The sequence below is a fragment of the Macrosteles quadrilineatus genome, unplaced genomic scaffold (assembly GCF_028750875.1).
Source record: "Macrosteles quadrilineatus isolate MER2022 unplaced genomic scaffold, UCM_ALF_1.0 Scaffold_2__2_contigs__length_208266976, whole genome shotgun sequence".
Taxonomy (NCBI): domain Eukaryota; kingdom Metazoa; phylum Arthropoda; class Insecta; order Hemiptera; family Cicadellidae; genus Macrosteles; species Macrosteles quadrilineatus.
This window is the reverse complement of record NW_026542595.1, coordinates 74,163,581-74,184,826: the sequence shown is the minus strand read 5'-3', so window position 1 is coordinate 74,184,826 and position 21,246 is coordinate 74,163,581. Positions and strand designations below refer to the sequence as shown.

The following is a 21,246-nucleotide window of genomic DNA, read 5'->3' as shown; positions in this document are numbered from 1 at the left end:
TTGGCAGTTTTGGATTGAAAATGATAGTAGGTAAAATTATAGATTGCGCTAGTGCTATTTCGAGTTCTGGCGATACGCTGTCATGTAAACTATCGAAGTTTAAAAACAAACTAAATTATAAAAGAAATGTTTGACAATATTTTACTACATAAGTGGCTCATTAAACTATGTTCTCTTGAATAATAGATTAGCAAAAACGGTACATATATCCTTATATTTTCCGCCTTCTACCCAAAAATGGCCAGAATGTTTTAAAAATCTTTTACATACATTTTTAAATGACGTTTTTATGTACTCAAGTCACGAAGTTTAAGATCCTAGATTAAATTTAGCTTACTAGATTTGTTAAATCACACAGAAAGCTGTAGAGACTATCGGATTTCGATGATGCTGAGTTTGGTCACAACTTATGAATGGTTCCTAATATTTTAGGGAGAGGTATTTTCTTTTTGATATTAAAGAGGTTAGAAACAATTTACAGTTGGTCCATTATACATAGAATGTTTTATCTATGCTATTTTTATGATGATGAACTATCTTTACGCTACAATAAAACAACTGTTATCAATAGATGCGTCGAGAAGCTTGTGTAATTCTTGTTACCCTAGAGTAAAATAAATTCAAGAACAAACTTTAGTAACTAGCAAATCATTCGCTAACCAAGCCTAATAATAAAGTTCTAATGTTATTGTCATTACAAAGTCAATTTATGTTCTTCATCTTATGACATGGTATACTTAACTGCAGTTATATCTCTTCTAAATCGATGCGTGTATTAAACGATCCATTTTGATTGTTTATTAAATTATCGCAGCGATACCTCGGGAGCTATTCCAAGAGATAACTTGTAAAGGTTAATAGTGTATCTACTTTTTAAAGATATTTTTAGCTATGAGAATGGTGAAAAACGTATTTCATTAGGTCAAGGTGATACTTTAGCTTTTTCGGGGGTTTCTGGAGTTAAACAACAAAGACTTGTGTAAAAGCACACAGCATAGACTCTTGTTATGAAACATATTACATAATTCATTTCATATTATCAATCAAAAACAAAAACGTTAGTAAGAAAAAAGTACTTAGAATGTCATTTCTCTTCTAAAAACCAATCCAACTCAAAATCCTATCTTAAACCCAAAAAACATAAAACCATAAAATAATTCATGAACAAACGAAAATTCTGTTTACGTATTCCTGCGTATACAAAACACAGTGATGCCAACCGCCAATTAATGCTTGCAGCAGTGTTGCCAATAGTGGCCAAACCGCGGAGTAGCTGTGATTGTGATGTAGATGAAGTGGAATTGACTGGTGGTCAACCTTTCAACATCCGACTGGCTACCGTGAGAGTGAAAACTTATATCTCAACCAATCTTAAATAGTGTTTACAACCTATGCAGACTTTAGAATTTTTACCTACGACCGTTTTTCAAACAAGCCTTTTCAATTCAGTTCTTAGAATCAGAAGACAGCATTTTTTTGTTACTTGACAGCAAAAGTTTGGACCAGGTGCAAGTGTTGATTGAAAAGAAGTAAAATTGTAATGCTTCGAACATAAACTTACCAGCTGTTAGGGAGTCGGATGACCTTATATCATACATGCATTTATGTAACATTCGGTACACATGGCTTAGTAACAATTAAATATAGCAAGATGCAGTTGTATTCACTGTAATCAAGACGTCTTTTTCTAATAGTATAGAAGAGAATTTTTTTAAAGTTAAAATTCTTTTAAAAGTTTAAAAAATTAAAATTTGATTGGATTTTTTTTTACAAAAAAGTTGGTTCTGACAAATATACTCTGCTTCGTTTTAATTGACTTTAGAAAATTAAGTATACCTTGTTGAGAGCCTCAAAACGATAGTGCATATCTTTACATTTTTGCTTGTAACTATGACAATAATAGTAAGAATTAGGTAAATAACATCAGAATGCACAGAAACTGCAGGGAATTTCACTACATTTTTGACCCAAAAAGTCACCCGACCTTCTTTGGACAATTTAATTGATTATACTATGAGTGAGTGGTTGGGAAGTCGTTTCATCACAATCATTGAGATGTTATAAACAAAAACATAACCTCATTTGGACGTTATGAGTAGTGATTGTTGGTCGTAGGTAAAGTAGTGTCCGCGACTCGTGTAATGAACCTTTAAGACCATTTTTACGCGATCGTTCAGTAAACTACTATAACCATTTCACATGCTTTGGTATGACCATTTATTAAAATACTGTAAGACTTTAAAGCCTTTAAGTAACACATACAACATGAATTTTAACTACCGGTATTGATGCTTTGAAAAAATAGGCAATATTGAAGTGAGCTAAGCTCTAGCATTTAACTAGATGTAATATAAATACAATTGACAACCATTATAGCATTAGTTTCAACAACTTTTGAAAAAAAATTCTATACAGTACAATATATTTAAACTCACATACGTTTCAATTGTTCTACATGGGTAATTCAGTAATGTCAATAATGAAATTACCACCTTAAAAATGTATGGTTTATTCTTGGTCATATCACGGACGGTCGTTAAAATTAAATACTTCAATGAAAGAATTATATATAACCACATAATTTTACTTTTATTCTTGACAAAAACAAAAAAAAACACTAGTAAAAGTAATATAATCCCAATAAACAAGTCAGTTACTACCCGATTTTAATTCGCAGCGGAACATTACGATAATAATAAATTTAGAAGAAACTTGAGACAGTGGGTATTTTATTCATTTCTAGAAGAAACCCCAAAACAACACTGAACAATACTTTAGCCATCGTTGGTCTCATATTGTGTATTCTAAATAGCGAAATGTTGACGTACAGTAAAGGTTACATGTCTAAGCGTCGTCTGCAACTTCAGCCCAAGGTGAACTCTAATGCTCTCTGACACTTCACTTCCGGTGTAAACAATTAGGATTGTGTTTAAGAACAGTAAAAGTTTATCGAGCCAAGGGAAATTGTATTAACTATAATAAATGTGTCTAAATTAAAATTTTTCTTTAGTTGTTAAAAAATATCAAAGACAAGACTTAAAGACAGCTAAATAAACTGATCTGTATTACTACAATACGCATACTACAGTAAACAATTATAACAATAACTTTTTCGGTATAATGTATTTCAATAGAGATCAGCAAGATCAAGATAAATCGACAAGTAACAGTGATCAAGATAGGCCTACAACGACACACACAAGATCTAGCATAACCATTATTAAAGAATACAGTATTGCAAATTTTTTTTGAATTTGTTAACATATTGAGAAATATTATTTCGATTTTTACAAGGGAACAATGACAATATTTACAATATTTTAAATAATATAAGAACATTATGTTGTAGGTATAAATTATTCATAAAGACCAAGGCAGGCAATAAATGATAACATCTTCTCTTCTCCAAGAGAACTAACCATTAGAAAATTTGATTTCTCTTTCTTTTTCTTTTCTTTCGTAGCGTTAGTCATTTTTGGTCTTACTTTGCGAAGCTAAATTTGGAACTCCCCAGTTTATTAGTGATTTTCACTTTGAGCTTACGTTTTCTACTAAATCAATAAAATAGGGTTACCTTTGTCAATCAGCTCATAGAAGTTGTAACATTGTTACGGCCGTTTCAGCATATCCATGCCATCATCAGACGTTCAGCCTTAGTGGCGTCGTTAATATACAAAAACACAAACTGTCACACGCGACGTACACATACATAAACGGGGGTTTTTGACTAAACAGGCCTGTTGATTACACATATCCGCACAAGAGCAAGTAGCTGACTGGAGTCATTCTTGCGGTGTCGTGTCAGCGGCGGCATTAGCATTTGTACTTTGCCCTCTTGGTCTTGAATCCTTCCTCTGATTTAAAATACTATTGAATATTACGTGTGATTTGAATTGTAGTTTGTCATTTAAAATAAGTTTGTCATTTTAGCGAATTTCCCTATAGGGAAGTAGCTATTACTGTAGGTGGCACGGTAAGACCTAGACCCGGGACCGATTGACTTTTTCATTTTGATGTCCCCAGAGGCCAAAAACACTATTCGTTCAAATTTTTATATATGTATATATATATAGACTTATATATATATATATATATATATATATATATATATATATACGTCCGTGAACGCGATAACTTGAGTAATTTTTGTCCGATTTTGATGAAATTTGGTTTAAAGGTGTAAAGCGGGATAAACTTGAATGAGTTCGCGAACCAGCACGATCGGACCATGGGAACGGGGCTTTACGGGGGGTTTTATGGGGTAAAAATTGGTTTTTCTCACTTTTGACCCTCAAAACACAAAATTTCCCAATTTCTCTTTAGACCTTTTTAAAGAGCTTAAAAAAACAAATAATTTAGTATATAAAAGTATTTTTGTTCGAATATTAGTAACGGAGAAAATTTAAAAAAATGTAATTTAAAATTCCCATGTTATTCTTATGGAGAATATTGTCAAATGTTGTAGTTTGCTTGTTTATGAATATATTTTGATCAAACTTGGCAAATTTATTTATTTTGTACTAAGCTATCAATATTTTACTCAAAAACACACTTTATTAGTTTCCTTGTAGCAGCAAACCTAGGTACTCGTTAAATCTAATGTTATTAAAATATATTTAACTGAAAATAAATTCAGACAAATGGAAATTCGCTTAGTCGGCAGGTTTGCTGCGGCGGGGGTATTTTGTATGTGCTTTGTAAATTTCAAATTCTTCCAGGGTGTCCAATTTATTGCCTTTTGTACATGTGTGAAGGATTTCCAAGCCAGTGTTGAGGTCATTTAGGTCTTGATTATTGTCCATTAGATGTTGGGCAAATGTAGTCTTGATTATTGTCCATTAGATGTTGGGCAAATGTAGACTTGTTTGTCAGCTTTCGGTTTCGGATGATGCTCCTTATATCTAGTTTTAAAAGTGCGCCCCGTTTTTCCTACATAAACACTAGGACAACTAGCACATTTAATTCTGTATACCCCTGACCTGTCACCTTTATCAATAACCTTTCTCATAACATTAAGTTTATTCATAGTCTTGTTATTTGTCCTAAAAGTTAACTCTACACCGTGTCTCTTTAATTCTTTGGCCAATACATTCTGTAACGAATGGGAATATTCCACACATACATACTTCTTATCATGCTGAACTTCATTATTTGTATTCCTATTTTTACACTTCTGTTTGTTAATTAATCTGTCGATCATATTTGCTTCAAACCCATTAGCTGTTGCTATGCCAAGTCTGCCGGATTTTGTTTGGTAGGAACCCATATACACTCTTCAGGTTGTGATAGACTCTGGATTTCTCCGATCCTATTTAAGACAAACTGTTTATATGTCTTTGGGTCCTACTTAATCCAGTGTAGTACCGTAACCGAGTCAGACCAAAATATTTGTTTGTCAATGTGAATTCCAATGTCTTTTTCAATTCTGTTAGCTAGCCTGCATACCAGGACCAGTGCCTGTAGTTCTAGACGAGGGATGGTGATTGGCTTTAGAGGAGCGACGTTTGCTTTTGCTGCAACTAACATTGCTTCAAAGGAATCGTCGATCTGTTGGACAAGATAAATGACTGCTGCAAATGCCTCCTGACTTGCATCGACAAACGTGTGTAGATAGATTTTCTTAGACTTGTGATTGTTCTTGAAGTAACAACGTGGAATATTAAAGGTTTGCAGGTCTTTAACTTCTTCTAGCCAACTTTTCCACTTCTCGCAGATGTCATGTGGTACTACTTCGTCCCAAGTTGTCTTTATCTGCCAGACTTATTCCTGAACAAATAGCCTTCCTTTAATGGTCGTCGGGCAAACTAGGCCTAAAGGGTAAAAAATAGACATGACTGCCCTTAATATCTCTCTTTTTGTCGGATACAAAGCCTCTGAGACTAGTAACTTTTCAGCACTGCGGTGATAGTCGAAACTGTGTGATTCCGCATTCCACCATATACCAAGGACTCTTTCTGTGGGTATATTGGTGTCAGATTTCAGTTTGTTTTGTAGATGTTGCTTTAAGGTCTTCAGGAACATCTTGTAAGACTTTTTTCGAGTTTAATAGCCAATTACACATTTGTAATCCACCGGCCTTGTGTATTTCAGAAATTTCACGTATTCGACAACGAGCCTCCTCTTTAGTGTCGGTAGAGTCTAGGAGGTCGTCCATGTATTCTTTAGTCAAAATTGATTTGCTTGCTGCGGGGTAGATAAACTCAAACTGAAAAACCAAATAGATATTGCAGTAAAGGTTGTGCAACTAGTGTCTGAAAGCAGATAGACAGTAGGCTACAATGAAAGCTGTGCATATCGCTTGTGGCATAAAGCAAATAGATAGTGCAGTTAAGGTTATGCATATAACTAGTGTCTGAAAGCAGATATACAGTGCAGTACAAGTGGTATATGATGCTTATGACTGATAGTTAATGATTATTGCTGTACAAATTGTACATGTCGCCAGCGACTGAAAGCAAAGTTATCGGACGCCCCTTGTCCCTTTGATCAACTTCCGTTTCCTGTTTGAAATGCAAATTGTTATTAACTCACGTCACACATTTTCTATCCTCTTAACTAGCAAACAAACAAAACGATGTTACTTTTTCAATATGTTTAGCCTGCATATAACAATCTAACTTCGTCAACTTTCACTGCATTCATTTTAGATGCAGGTGTCCATGTTTTTTTACCAGTAAGTGTTTTATAGTCTGTAATATAAATTATTAATTATAATTTTAGAGGTAAAAGCTAGTATTTATAAGGTATTTAAGAATTAAGATTGTTTTCTTCAATTACAGAATTTGCGAAGGACTTTTGAGATACGTACTAAATCAGGGGTTTTTTAAAATAAATTCCCTTAGTACTTTTACTGTTTTAAATTTGGTTAAATTTCATATAATGCCGCAAATGACTAGTCGATAGTCAACAAATTTCTAAAAAAAAAGCACTTGTTTGCCATTTTAATTGGTTTTAACTCTCTTTTATCTTTTTAACAATTTTTATAACAACAAAAAACTCAACAATAAGTAATAACTATTGTTATAATTTATTGCCTGCCTTGGTCTTTCTGAATAATTTATACCTACAACATATGTTCTTATATTATTTAAGATATTGTAAGTATTGTCATTGTTCCCTTTGTTAAATACAGATCAGTTTATTAACTGTCTTTAAGTCTTGTCTTTGATATTTTTTAACATGTTTGGAGTGTCTCCAACCACCTCTCTTGATGCCTGTAGCACTGCTTCCTTGCTTCTGCTTTTTACTTTGTCGGACTTGTCAGCGGATTGAAATCTATCAATTTCAAATATCCCCCAAGCTACAGTACTGCTCTCAAAAGACGGTCGAAAGGAAAATGGAAAAGGACTTGAGCTTTCGACAGAGGTACAACGAGAAAATTAATGACTACATTACCAAGGAATACGTACGAAAATTGTGGTTTATTACGTAGAGTGCAGAACATGGCGAACAAGTAGAACCGAATGCCATGGCTTTCATAAGGTAGGTGTCTGGTTCTTGTTGCGGATTTCCACCTCTCCACAGAAATCTTTAGTGTCACCGACTATTGCATATTTTCCTAGACGAAACTTGAAAAGAACTGAAGGTAGTGAATTTAGGTAGTCAGGTCCACTATTTAATGCGTCACTAAACGATACGCCGTTTGACTTTGCTGCGGCAACAAACTCAAGTCTTAGTTTTTCAGGCTTATTAGGATTTGTGACACCAAAGTGAGGTAGGTAGAATGTACGATCAGTGACAATGCTTGCCTCTTCTTGTGTTAATTTTCGTACGTATTCCTTGGCAATGTAGTCATTAATTTTCTCGTTGTACCTCTGTCGAAATTTTAAGTCCTTTTCCATTTTATTTCGACCGTCTTTTGAGAGCAGTACTGTAGCTTGGAGGGTATTTGAAATTGATAAATTTCAATCCGCTGACAAGTCCGACAAAGTAAAAAGCAGAAGCAAGGAGGCAGTGCTACAGGCATCAAGAGAGGTGGTTGTAGACACTCCAAACATGTTAAAAAATATCAAAGACAAGACTTAAAGACAGTTAATAAACTGATCTGTATTTAACAAAGGGAACAATGACAATACTTACAATATTTTAAATAATATAAGAACATATGTTGTAGGTATAAATTATTCAGAAAGACCAAGGCAGGCAATAAATTATAACAATAGTTATTACTTATAGTTGACTTTTTTTTGTTTTTATAAAAATTGTTAAAAAGATAAAAGAGAGTTAAAACCAATTAAAATGGCAAACAAGTGCTTTTTTATAGAAAATTGTTGACTATCGACTAGTCATTTGCGGCATTATTTGAAATTTAACCAAATTTAAAACAGTAAAAGTACTAAGGGAATTTATTATAAAAAAAACCCTGATTTAGTACGTATCTCAAAAGTCCTTCACAAATTCTGTAATTGAAGAAAACAATCTTAATTCTTAAATACCTTATAAATACTAGCTTTTACCTCTAAAATTATAATTAATAATTTATATTACAGACTATAAAACACTTACTAGTAAAAAAACATGGACACCTGCAGCTAAAATGAATGCAGTGAAAGTTGACGAAGTTAGATTGTTATATGCAGGCTAAAAATATTGAAAAAGTAACATCGTTTTATTTGTTTGCTAGTTTAGAGGATAGAAAATGTGTGACGTGAGTTAATAACAATTTGCATTCCAAACAGGAAACGGAAGTTGATCAAAGGGACAAGGGGCGTCCGATAACTTTGCTTTCAGTCGCTGGCGACATGTACAATTTGTACAGCAATAATCATTAACTATCAGTCATAAGCATCATATACCACTTGTACTGCACTGTTTATCTGCTTTCAGTCACTAGTTATGAATAATTACGTTTATTGCACTGTCTCTTTGTTTTTAGCCAGAGGCTATATTGAAAACTTTTACTGCACTGTCCATTTGATTTCAGACAATAGTTATATAAACAACTCTTACTGCACCGTCCATTTGCTTTCAGGCACTAGTTATTTTAATGCACTGTCTATAAGCTTTCAGTCACTAGCGATAGTACTGCTTTATGAGATGCCAACCTAGGTCTAATTTGTATTTTATCTATAAGTATAAAAGAGGATGTTTGTATACAGGGTTAGTAAAAAGTGTGGAGACCCCCTGTTATTTTTTTAACGGCCCATACTAGTAAAACTAAACTCGGCACACCATTATGGCATGTTATGAAGTACTTTTTGGGCACAACCGCCACTTGGTGTTCATCCCAAAAATGGGGGATTTTGGGGGAAACTAAAAAATTTCAAATACAAAGACCCATTGAGTGACCCCTCATTTTGAAGGTCCTGGTAAAATAAAACCAACAACGCAAACTAGAGGTCTCTATCTCAGTTCAGTACAAAATGGCAGCCAATTGAAATTCGCATAAGTTCCCAAACCCAAAATGGGGGATATTGGGGGAAACTCAAAAATTTTAAATAATAAGCCCCATCGAGTGACCCCTCATTTTGAAGGTCGTAATAAGAGAAAACTAACAACGCAAACTATAGGTCTCTATCTTAACACAGTAAAATATGGCAGCCAATTGAATATAAAATTGCAAGTTATTTCCGATTTCTAAAGATTTCAATCAGTTTCCATTTTTTACTGGATTGAGATAGAAACCTCTAGTTTGCGTTGTTAGTTTTCTTTTACCAGGACCTCCAAAATGAGGGGTCACTTGATGGGGTTTATCATTTAAATCTTTTGAGTTTCCCCCAAAATCCCCCATTTTGGGTTTGGTAAGCAAGTGGCTATTAGGCTTAAAAATTACTTCATAACATGCCAAAAAGGTGTGTAGAGTTAAGTTTTCCTAGTGTGAGCAGCTACAAAATTTACAGGGGGTCTCCAGACTTGGAAAGCTGCAAGTTAAATTCAACTTCTGAGAATTTCAATTGGCTGCCATTTTTTACTGGATTGAGATTTAGACCTCTAGTTTAAGTTTTTGGTTTTTTTTTACCAGGACCTTCAAAATGAGGGGTCACTCGATAGGTCTTTGTATTTGAAATTTTTGAGTTTCCCCCAAAATCCCCCATTTTGGGGATGTACACCAAGTGACAGTTATGCCCAAAAAGTACTTCATAACATGCTATAAAGGTGTGCCGAGTTTAGTTTTTCTAGTATGGGCCGTTAAAAAAATAACAGGGGGTCTCCACACTTTTTACTAACCCTGTATATATATATATATGTTTGGCAGTGATAAATTCAGACACCGCTGAACCGATTGCCACGAAACTTGGTACATACGTGTAGAATTTCATGGAATAGGTTTATACACCATCAATTTCGTGATCCGTCCAATCGGCTCCGCCCCAGTGGCTATGGAGTTTCCCATGTTAACCTTATGAGAAATGGAATTAATGAATCTTAACAGCTGTTTCAATTTGGTTCTGTTCTATGATGTTCAATAGCATTAAAGTTACAAGGATTACCAACAGGGTGCAGCACTATTATTTCTTTTACATTTATGACAACAGCTAATTTGCAACCAAAAGGTGCAATAGTAGCATAGCGAACGAACTTCAACCTGGAGGCGAGTTAGCGTAGCGAACAAGCTAACCTGATGGCAAGTGAGCGTAGCGAACGAGCTAACCTGAAGGCAAGTGAGCGCAGCGAACGAGCTCCAACCTAAAGGTCAGCGAGCGTAGCGAACGAGCTCCAACCTAAAGGTCAGCGAGCGTAGCGAACGAACTTAAACCAGAACGTGATTGAGCCGAATAGAAAGACCAAAAATATTGTCTACCCACTAGCGTTAATATAAGAGCAATAATAAAGAATTGGTTATCCTTTGTACTATATGTGTTTCATTAGTTGTCGTACGTATTTTAATTTAGTTATAAGCACTTCATATACAATAAGACAATTAAACGTTACGGTACTTAAATTATAAATAGTTAAAGGCAAGACAACGTCTGCCGGGTTCAGCTAGTAATGTCATAAAACTATCCATAATCTATTTATCACCTATGAATACTTCTAGATTATCTGTAAGATTGGTTGTAAAAGATTGGTGTAAAAATTAAAATACGCAACATCTGGGGAAAAGTAAATCTTTTTAACTAACTTAAAAGTTTCTTACTTACAGTAAGTTTAATAGCATAACATGTTACAAGATTCTTGTCTAATTGTTAAGAAAACATGTACAAGTTCAGACCACGGCTTATTGGATATTTGGATGAGTTCCAAATCGCATTATAATTGTAGATTAGATCTATCCCTTGAATTCTGATAGTAGGTCTAGTCAGTGCATGGTCTATCGCCTTGTATGCTGTTAAATCAGTTATTTATTTATTTATAGTCAAATATAATGTTAGCCCCTTGGTTATTTACTATCAGAATGTTATATATTTTTAAATTAATTTTGCTTACCTACTATGCTTAAGAAAGACTGAAATATTCAACAAGTACAAATACTTTTGTATGCTCTAAATTTGAGCTGTCAATACATGTACAAATGTTAGAAGACCAATAAAATCTTATGTCTTATGTCTTATTGTCAAGTAAACACTTTACGCGTACAGAAAGGGAAATATCTAAATTCTGTACATTTAACGTAGCAAATGTCAATGGCTAGCAGATGAGCTAAAGGTGATCATACGTGTCGACCGCAGGAGGGGCACTTTTTAGTCCACACTAATTGGAGACTGAGTCAGTCGACTACCGCTCAAAACAGTTTTGGACAAGATTTTCCGTTTTTGTTTTGCGTCCACACTACATCATGAGGGGTGTTGACTTGAAACAAGGCGTGTGCACGCGCATTGCCCACCACACCAATCAGCAAAAATGTGACGTAGTGTGCGAGGCACAGCTGACGCTGATAAGCTGAACCATTACTAAAGATCTCTTTAATCGTTATATTGCCGGACATAACAACAATGAAGATGAAATGTATGTTAGGAATTGAATCAAATAAAGACGAATTGAATATGATACCGGAAGAAGGTCTGAAGATATGTTTGCCACAGATTTCGACATAAATACCCTCATCTCGGAACTATGGACCACCAAGATACTGGGGATGATTCCGAATGGATCAATTTGATAAATAGAGGAAAGCTCATTTCCCTAGTCCACAGTTTCTCACACTAGCTACTAGTTTTGAGAAAATTACATGGCGAATACAAAGGTCGACGTTATCACCGACATATATAACATTTTGAAAGAAGTTAATTATTACGAGAAGAATTTTCCGAAACCTGTTACCATGACCTGGATCAGAACACTTTCATATAATAAGAGTAAAAGATCTTAATAAAAATCAAGAGTGAATCTATATCAAACAAAAGAATTGTAGTAAAAAAATGAAAAAGATTGTAACATAGACAGGTGTTATGTGTTAGTTAAACACATATCTTGTTGTAAATAAAATATTGTCAATTATTTGTTTAAGTATTTGTTTTCCGCTAATGTTACTTAAATCAGAGGGTTTTAATTATATAAAACATAGAATGTAAGAGCTGCAAAAAAGGTATTATAATAAAAACTATTTGTATCTGGTTATCTAAAAATATTATTGCCTGGGCCACACTTTTAGCCAGCGAGTTGGTTTTTTCCATTCTCAGTGCTTTCGTCACAGTATATTGGATGTGGCGTGCTCCCTTAGTGGGGATTTTGATCACTTTGGTTCAGTTAACATTTGTAAATTTTTTAAATTTTTTAAGAAATTATGAAAGTTTTAATAGTCGTCCTCTTAATTTTAGGAATCGGAAAGCTATAATTAGCTTATGATAATAGTTGGACAAACAAGTATGGATTTGTACAGTATCTTCAGCTTAAAACTTAAAGATAAAAAATTTATTCAACTAAGTCAAATCTTTTGTTAGAATTTTTGACATTGTCTGCTATTTTTATGTTGCTATTAAGGCATGTTTTAATATATGGATTGTCTCAATTAAAAAGGTTTTATTTTTAAATAACGTCTCGTAATATAATATTTATTTTAAATTAAAACAAAATTAATTCAACCAAATTATTTACTCATAAGATAAATTGGATAAAAGTTATTATTTTAACCTTTTCACATAATTACCACTGGGAAAAGTCGCAAACATTGTATAAAACAGCGTTCTCTAAAATTATTTGATGGTAGAAAAATAAGTGCAATAAAAATAATGCTATTGTTAAACCGTTCACTTTTCTTTACATTATAATTATTTAAAAGGAAGCTAACATTTAGGACGAAATTTTTACTAAAAATATATATAATGATATTAAGAAGACGCCGTTCGTCAAACCAGAAAATCTCTAGTTTTTTTGTTTAGGATTAAACTGAACAAACAGGTCTGGTAACCAAAATATTATTTAAAATAACTAACACCACATTACTGTAAATTTTAGGATTAAAATAAATGCAATCACTAATATGTTAGACGGTAAATACACAAGACCAAAACACGTATATGAAAACCATCACTAGTCTAGCATGTTGTTCCCTCTTCGTCGCACCTACACATCTGTGGTGGTTACATCACTAACGATGTTAACACTAATTCAATCGTCCATTTAGGTGTTCGTGTTAAACACTTCATAGTGCATTATCCACCTACTAATATTTTGAATATTTTTTGAACCATCTACTTCAAGATTTCTATTTTTGTATTTTTTATGTTATTGGCTATCAATCTACGCTAGTGACAAAGTTTTTTATCGACCTCTTGTTCTCAAGCATCTTTAATTTGATATCCCAATAACAAATGGCATCTGGGTCTGGTAACAATCTCTCTTAGAGTCGAACCAGAGACCTTTAGAAGGATTTGAATCGACCCAGGGGATTTGAAAGCGTGTACTATAACCACTTGGGTACCCAGATTATTTGGTATAATATCAGAAAAGAACTGAACCATTATTTATATAAAATGTTCGTTCCTCTCACGAAACTCCTACGTTTAGTGGTTTTAACTTTTATAACATTGAACTAGACCTACTATATCTTTTTACAGTGGTAGGTTGCAAGGCCCTTACAATTTTTAGATTTTTTAAAGCTATGTATCAGATGTATGGATGTATCGGTATATGCTTTCCAATTTTAGGTTCTAACTAAGATTTAGCCTGGGTCAATTATTTTTCAGTTGTTTGTGAGGTTATTAATTGAATATACTGAATTTTTATCATGTTTATCTCTAGCTCTAGTTCGTATTTGACTACGATTCATTGTTCTTATAAATTGTACCTGATTCAATTTTTAAAATTTGGATTCTTTAATAAAAAAGGTTCATTTCATTCAAAACTATATACCAATACTGATTAGATCAATTATTACAATATAAGAAAAGTAGACTCTCTACATAAATATACGTAATAGATTTTTTATTTTTATTATTTTAAATCTAGATAGAGATGTTAAATCACTTTTCGAAGGTGAATCAAGTTGTAAACAAATATGAAACTGAAACAAATTGTGGACAAGTATTTAAAATTAGAGTTTTAAAAACAAAAAGTTTGCGCTGAGGACAGGATTCGAACCTGCGCGGGTAGAACCCATTGGATTTCAAGTCCAACTCCTTAACCACTCGGACACCTCAGCGTTGTTCACCAGAGTTAGATTAAACCATTTACGCTGTATTTAAGTTTCAATTTACGCTCCGATGAATCAAGGACCCCTTCAGTAAATATAAACATGATCTGGGGACGGCAAGTGTGAGAAAATGGTCAAAAATTAATATTGAAAAGCTATATGCGTTACTCAGAATTTGGTTTCATATGAGGGATCTCTGCAAACTCTTATTTGCAGCCATACTACTATATTCTTATGTTTGGTATTATATAAAAAGAATTTAAATTCGTAACCATTTGAACATTATACGGCAGGAATGTAACAAGTGAATATCAATTTCCAATTTTTAGCAAGATTATTTAATAAATGTTTTGGACCGAAAATTGAACCCGTATCAAAAGGGTAAAATATTAATAAGGTGGAAAAAAAAGAGGAGGAATAACCAAAAATATTAAATTTTAAAATGTTTACTATCCTATGACCAACGTACAAACTCAGTAGGGTTACTCCGGCAGCAAGCCAACATTATTCATTTCAATCTTGTAAGTTATTAAGTAAAGAGCGGTAAACTTAGACCACTTAAAATTAAGAGAATTAATAAGGAGTTCCATAAACTTAATATAACTATCCTAACCCTATGCAATGTGAATAAGATTAATTGGAGTTTTAGAAGCGAATACATTTTATATCCGTCGATATATTTTTTGTTTCTGTTGACAGCCAAAACAACAGGAATACAAACGTGTACCTATAGAAATAAGTAAAACTTTTTCATATGTTTACTGGATGGAAATTCAATTTCACGATACTGCAGCTTAATCCGATGAAGTTGTGGCTTCACTCGTCGAACACACAAAGCAAATCAATATGCTTGGTTCTTTGCGTAAATCTTGAATCTCTTTATTTTAATGGAACTAAACGAAATTAGATCATTTAATATTAATATTAAATATAAATAATTATGAAAGTAGAATGAATATAAACCTGTACAATGTATATCGGAGTAACTGTTTTGATCTATAAGCTGATACGGGAAGCACAAAAAAATTAATATAGCAAACATATTAAAATGTATTAATAGAAAAGAAAAACCATAGAAGGTACTTATGTTCATATCTTTTACTCACAAATAGTAAGAGTATTTAAATGTATGAATCTACTAAAATAATTGTAATAATTTGTCTTTCTTGGAAAGGGGAGGGGGGGGGGAGTTGCGCACGTGGATTGTTTACGTTTCCGCGTCTAACTCTCAAACGGTAAGTGATAGACGGGTGGTTAAAGCGTTTATGTATGCGGATAAATATATTTTCCTTCAAAAGGGTAATTACGACTTTTCATCTACTTTTGGTACAAATCAAGATTTCTTGAAAAAAAAAAATTGTAATCACTTTAAAATTAAATATCGGAAATACTGTACATGTTTAGGACATGTTATAGAAAGTTTACAGTTAGAAAAACTAATAAGTAGTACAACCAACACCAAGTTTAAGGATACCTGTGTAAAAGCCACAGAGCTACGCTGAATCACAGAAAACGTACTACTATAACCCAGAATGCCAACCGCATGGTAAAAAGCATTAAGCGTTTTGAGAGAGCTTTGCCTGTCAATCCGTAGGTAGCGCCACCAGCGTTGCTATGCTGAGTGCATGGCAACGCTGGTGGCGCTGCCTACGGATTGACAGGCAAAGCTCTCTCAAAACGCTTAATGCTTTTTACCATGCGGTTGGCATTCTGGGTTATAGTAGTACGTTTTCTGTGGCTGAATTCTGTAAAGAGTAGACGTGGAAGATTCATAGTAGTATCCAACGATCACTAGGACCATGTAGTATCGAGGCACGCCAGGGCTTACAAGTCGCGCACTGTTTGAATGCAACAGACAATAACTTAAATTTTAAGTAACATTATTGTACTTTATTATAGAACCCATAAATTATGTCGATAAGAGAATGCAGCAGACCAGGCTCCAAGAAAATCACTCATTTGCTCATTTAAGATTCAAGGTGGTTTGATTGGAATATCATCAAATGAACATGGATACAGACAGAGATGGTATGTTCTTTACCATTACAAAGCAGATGTTACGACGACCCTAAACTTTTGTGACCAAGCCCAAGACCCAACAGGGGACGTTTAGCCCGCACACAAGAATGGAGTATCAGCCGGATCAAAAAAGGCAGTTATAAAAAAGTATTAAGTCGGAACAAATCGATATTATAGAAAGTGATTCTCATTGCAATGAGTCTATGAAACCTTAGACCATCCACAAAACCAACATTTTTTATGGAATGGCTCTAATACATAGCCGTCCAAACGCAGTACTGGCATTTCTAAGATGGGATATTTTGAAGACTTTGCAAAACATCAATTGACTAAGATTGAAATGGCACTCAACCAAAGAAATACCAGTAGAGTTGATGTTGTTTACGACTGTTATAACGATACTTTGATTAAATGTGTCGAACACAAACTAAGAACTGGTAACAAACTCCCCTTGGTTGTTGCATTGACACAATAACTAAAACCATGAAAGTTTGACTAGTTGTACAATGCAATCCCCCAATAAATTGCTGCCATTTCTTGACCACAGTATGTTTAGAAAATTTCAGTGAAAGCAGGTATGTGAAAGAGTATTTGGGAAAAACCCATAGACCTTCATTTAAAATAATGAATATAAACATGATCACGTTATTTCTCACTAATAACTGGAAGGACAGGTAATAAAATTTGTCAGCTAAAATGAATGATATTGAACTTTGATTTTACGTACAAAACGTTCCGTTATTTTTTAACTTGCTAAATAATATTCCTTTTATCACCGTCAATTACCTTGTGTTACCATGTATTAATATTATTTATATAAAACTGTTTGTAATAGTTTGTTATCAAGCATGATTTCCTGACATGCTTTTATATTGGGAGGTAGATTTAACTGTACGTGTCTTTCGTACTAATAGCTGCATTTGTAACAAGGTCAATTGGGCGAGGTTAAGGTCAAGATAATCTTGATTGTAATTATAAATATTGATTTATTACATTCTATCAATCGGATTGTTGATGTACTGTATCCTAACTACAGTATATCAACACTTCAGTCAAAATGTCCTGAGGCCATAGGCATAAGATACAATTGTTCATTTATACGGTTACAAACCAAGTAAACTGCATTTTAACTAATGTATTTATTCATGGTGCAAACCATTCATAATAATTTAGAGAAATATTTAGTCAGGCCATGAGTTAAGGTTAAGTTGAGTTAAATTCTTGGTAAAATAACTTTAACATTGACAGCAACACTATTTACAACAAAAGATTACTTAAAATCTCTTAAATATCCATTGTATGCTAAGTTGTTCTTCTGACAGTAGCCTATATTTCAGTAATTCAGTACATAACGTATATCTCAGCCTCAGCTTCGGTCTGTCATTTTCATGTCAAATTCCCGCTGTCGCAACCAGTAGGTTCACTAAAACGACAAACAACACTGAATAAAAGCATTATTGTTGTAGTTGATGTTTTAAATCGGGGTTAAAAATAATAATATAATTCAAAACAAATCTTGGATATCAAAGCCCGGGTAACAATTGACAATTAATGTACCATTTCAAGTGATTAGAGGTTTTAAGATAATTATAAGCAAATCTTAATATTTTTTGTAAAATCTCAGACATATAGTCTATTATACAAGAAATGTTAATCAAACTTATAATGCTATTTCAGCAAAACTTCTGAGACAATTATGTAGCAGTCTATATACTGAATATTTAAAAGCATATCTTAAGTAAACCCCCCTCCCTATGTTAAATGTATTAGCATGAGCATTTTCAATGGAACTAAACAGTAAAACTATACGTAGTGATATAATTGTAATTTAGAATGAAGACCTCAAACATGCTACTTGATTCTCACCATTCCTTAGCACGTGTCCAGTCAAGTGTGATGATAACGACAGCTGATGAAGCAACAATGGAATCAGCTGTCCTTGGTTGACGCCATTCGACGCAACAATTATAATTACGTTCCATTTATTGTCAACCTTTTTTACGGATCATATTATTTCAAGATAATTATTTTCAAGCTAATATTTGCCTCGTAAGCTATATTGGAATGGAATCATTGTCAACAATTACTGAAAATTGATAGCACTACTTATAATGTGGAAGCATCATTATAAAAAAGTATTTCAAAATTACGGAACGAACGATTTAAAAAGAAATTAGAGCGGCGGTATGGTTTTTAACTGAATACTTAAGAATTTCTTGTTTTTGGACGATGAAATGGGCTTACGTACAACTTAAGGTGAGATTGGGGCGTCCTTCGATGAAACTGACAGTGATGTATGAGATTTAAAGAGATTTCTAATAAATATTTATTGAAATATGAATTCTCCGGTAGACTTATACACAAAAACTGTTATCAGCTTAAGAAATCGATGACATGTTAAAGCTAAATAAAGTCTTATACCAAATAGCACAAACCTATTTTAAACATAGTTTTGAAGCAATAAAGCTAATTAATTAAAATTAATTGTAGATAAATTCAACAAATTGCAGTTGTTTCTACGAGCAGACTAGATTATTTGCATAAATCAAGAGCCTGACTCGAGCTCAAGTCACAAAACAAAGTCAACAAGAAGTATAATAGTAAAGGATACGGGCCATGTAACATCTTTGACCTAATTACTGCTGCTGCAAGATTTGGTATTAATAAAATTACGTACAGGGTTTAGTGTAAATATTTAATGCTTTTTAGATAAATAAAATAAAATGATGGTCGTATTCGTAAATTATTGTGAGTGATTAAAAACAAAACCTTATTATAAGTTTTTTTCAATTTAATCATTTAAAATACAGTTTATTAATATTTTATTAAGCACAAATGTATGTACACACAAACAATGAAGTAATCGTTCCTTAATTATTTTCTTCCGTTGGCACAATGACGCCGCCTGGAAGGGTAGATACCAGTGGTCAAGAGAGTTGCCATTATAAGACCGGGGACATTACAAACGTTACAAATACTGGCTCAGTGAAGAGTTATTACAGTAACTGCACCATTAACCAAGCGGTCAACCTGAGTCTGCCAGCTGTCCAAGGAGCCAGTGGAGCTGGCGCTGAGAGGCAGGAGAATAAAAATACTCAGACTGAGCCAGCTGCAGACCTTGGTGACAGTGAAGGTTTGCAATTGTCAGCCTGACTAGACCGAAGCAGCACATCGCCTGAGCGGTTCAAAATTTAGCGGGCAAAATTAAAATCTTTGACGTTCAAGAAAATTCTGACCCTAAGGAAATGATTGAAACCACAAGGATTCAAAACTTTCCACAACAGGACAAAGAGGAATGTCCTTCAAAAGTAAAGCTGCTTTTCAAAACTGGGCCAAATGGACAATCTTCAGAACAGCGGGTTCTTGAAATTGAAAGACATAAGGAAGAAGATCATCCTTAAAAACGGAGGAGTTTTCTCGGGGTGACGAGCCTGTAAGGTCACTGATTTGATATTAGTCACAAGATGCTACAAATGCCACAAGTATGGACACCATGCTTTTACAGCCAAGTATGGACTGATTGTACGGCCACGTCAGACATTTTCGGATATTTTGCCAAGAAAGGACACGCTTTTAAATAATGCCCAGAGAAAGAATGTAATTTTAAGTGCCCAAACTGCCATCGAACAAATCTAAGGTCTAAACACAACGTTGCTTCGGCAAAGTGCCCGTCCTACCAAAAGGAAATAGAAAGAGCAAAATCGTATATTGATCGTATGAATGATTAAAACACTGTAAATGAATGACTGTTAATGAATCCCTGTCATAAAATATTTTAAACTTAATTGATTAAGCAAAGTAATAGGCTTTTTTACAGTAAATGATTCTTAATAAGGTAAAGTATCAAACCTATTTTTACGTTTCTCTTAATTGAAAAAGAAAATAAACCAAACGCAGTAGGCATTTCCAGTATAGAATAAGATAACTTCTCTCATACTGTACGTGCTTCCGTGAAATGGTCCAGACCAACTGTCCATCCACTGTAATGGGGTCAGGGTCGCTATTGTTACAAGGTAAACTGTTATTGCTGAATAGCAAACTAGATGGGTAATCTGTTATTGCTTACTTGACCTACAATCCCTGCATATACAATTTACATTAGTAATATACCAAGACTGAAAATCATCTTAATTAATTGTTATTTTAGAAGTCAAATATGTAACTTAATTGAGAAACACTGTCGAAAGATTATTTAATTTTATTGTACTACTGATGTAGATATACGGTTCCAAAATATATTTTTTTCTTTGTCAAAGTACTTATTGAACCAATTTAAAAGTACCTTTAATATCTTTCCCACGAATGAAAACTCAATACAGTTAATATATGAAGCAAACATTTTAAATATTATTTATTTGTTGTTGTTAATTTTATACCTTAACTGTCATTTATAAATATTTTTTGGAATAAAAATTAAGAATATTGTCAGAAGTATACTTTATACATTAATTTTACTGTTTACCATATATAACAGATGTACTTGTTACTATATATTAATACAAAAATAGAGTAGCTTTATTGTTAGGTTATTTGAAGTATAATGAAGCATTTATATGTTTTACATTCATGTTACTGTTTGTTATTTACATTACTGTACTATAATTGCAGAACTGTATATATCATTCTGCACGGTACTTTGGAATACCGAACATTCTTATCACATTTGTAAATGAATTATATTATACTATTCAATTATTAATGAACACTAAATTACA

At 33.4% G+C, this 21,246-nt stretch overlaps 1 protein-coding gene and 1 non-coding gene across 6 annotated transcripts in view; one reads left to right on the top strand and one right to left on the bottom strand.

The window, feature by feature from the left end:
- Positions 1 to 21,246, top strand: part of LOC128985833 (prothoracicostatic peptides-like) — a 301,184-nt gene that overhangs the window by 198,217 nt on the left and 81,721 nt on the right. The window lies entirely within an intron of this gene.
- Positions 14,440 to 14,521, bottom strand: Trnas-uga (transfer RNA serine (anticodon UGA)). Its single transcript has one exon. It is a non-coding gene; the product is annotated as a tRNA-Ser (tRNA).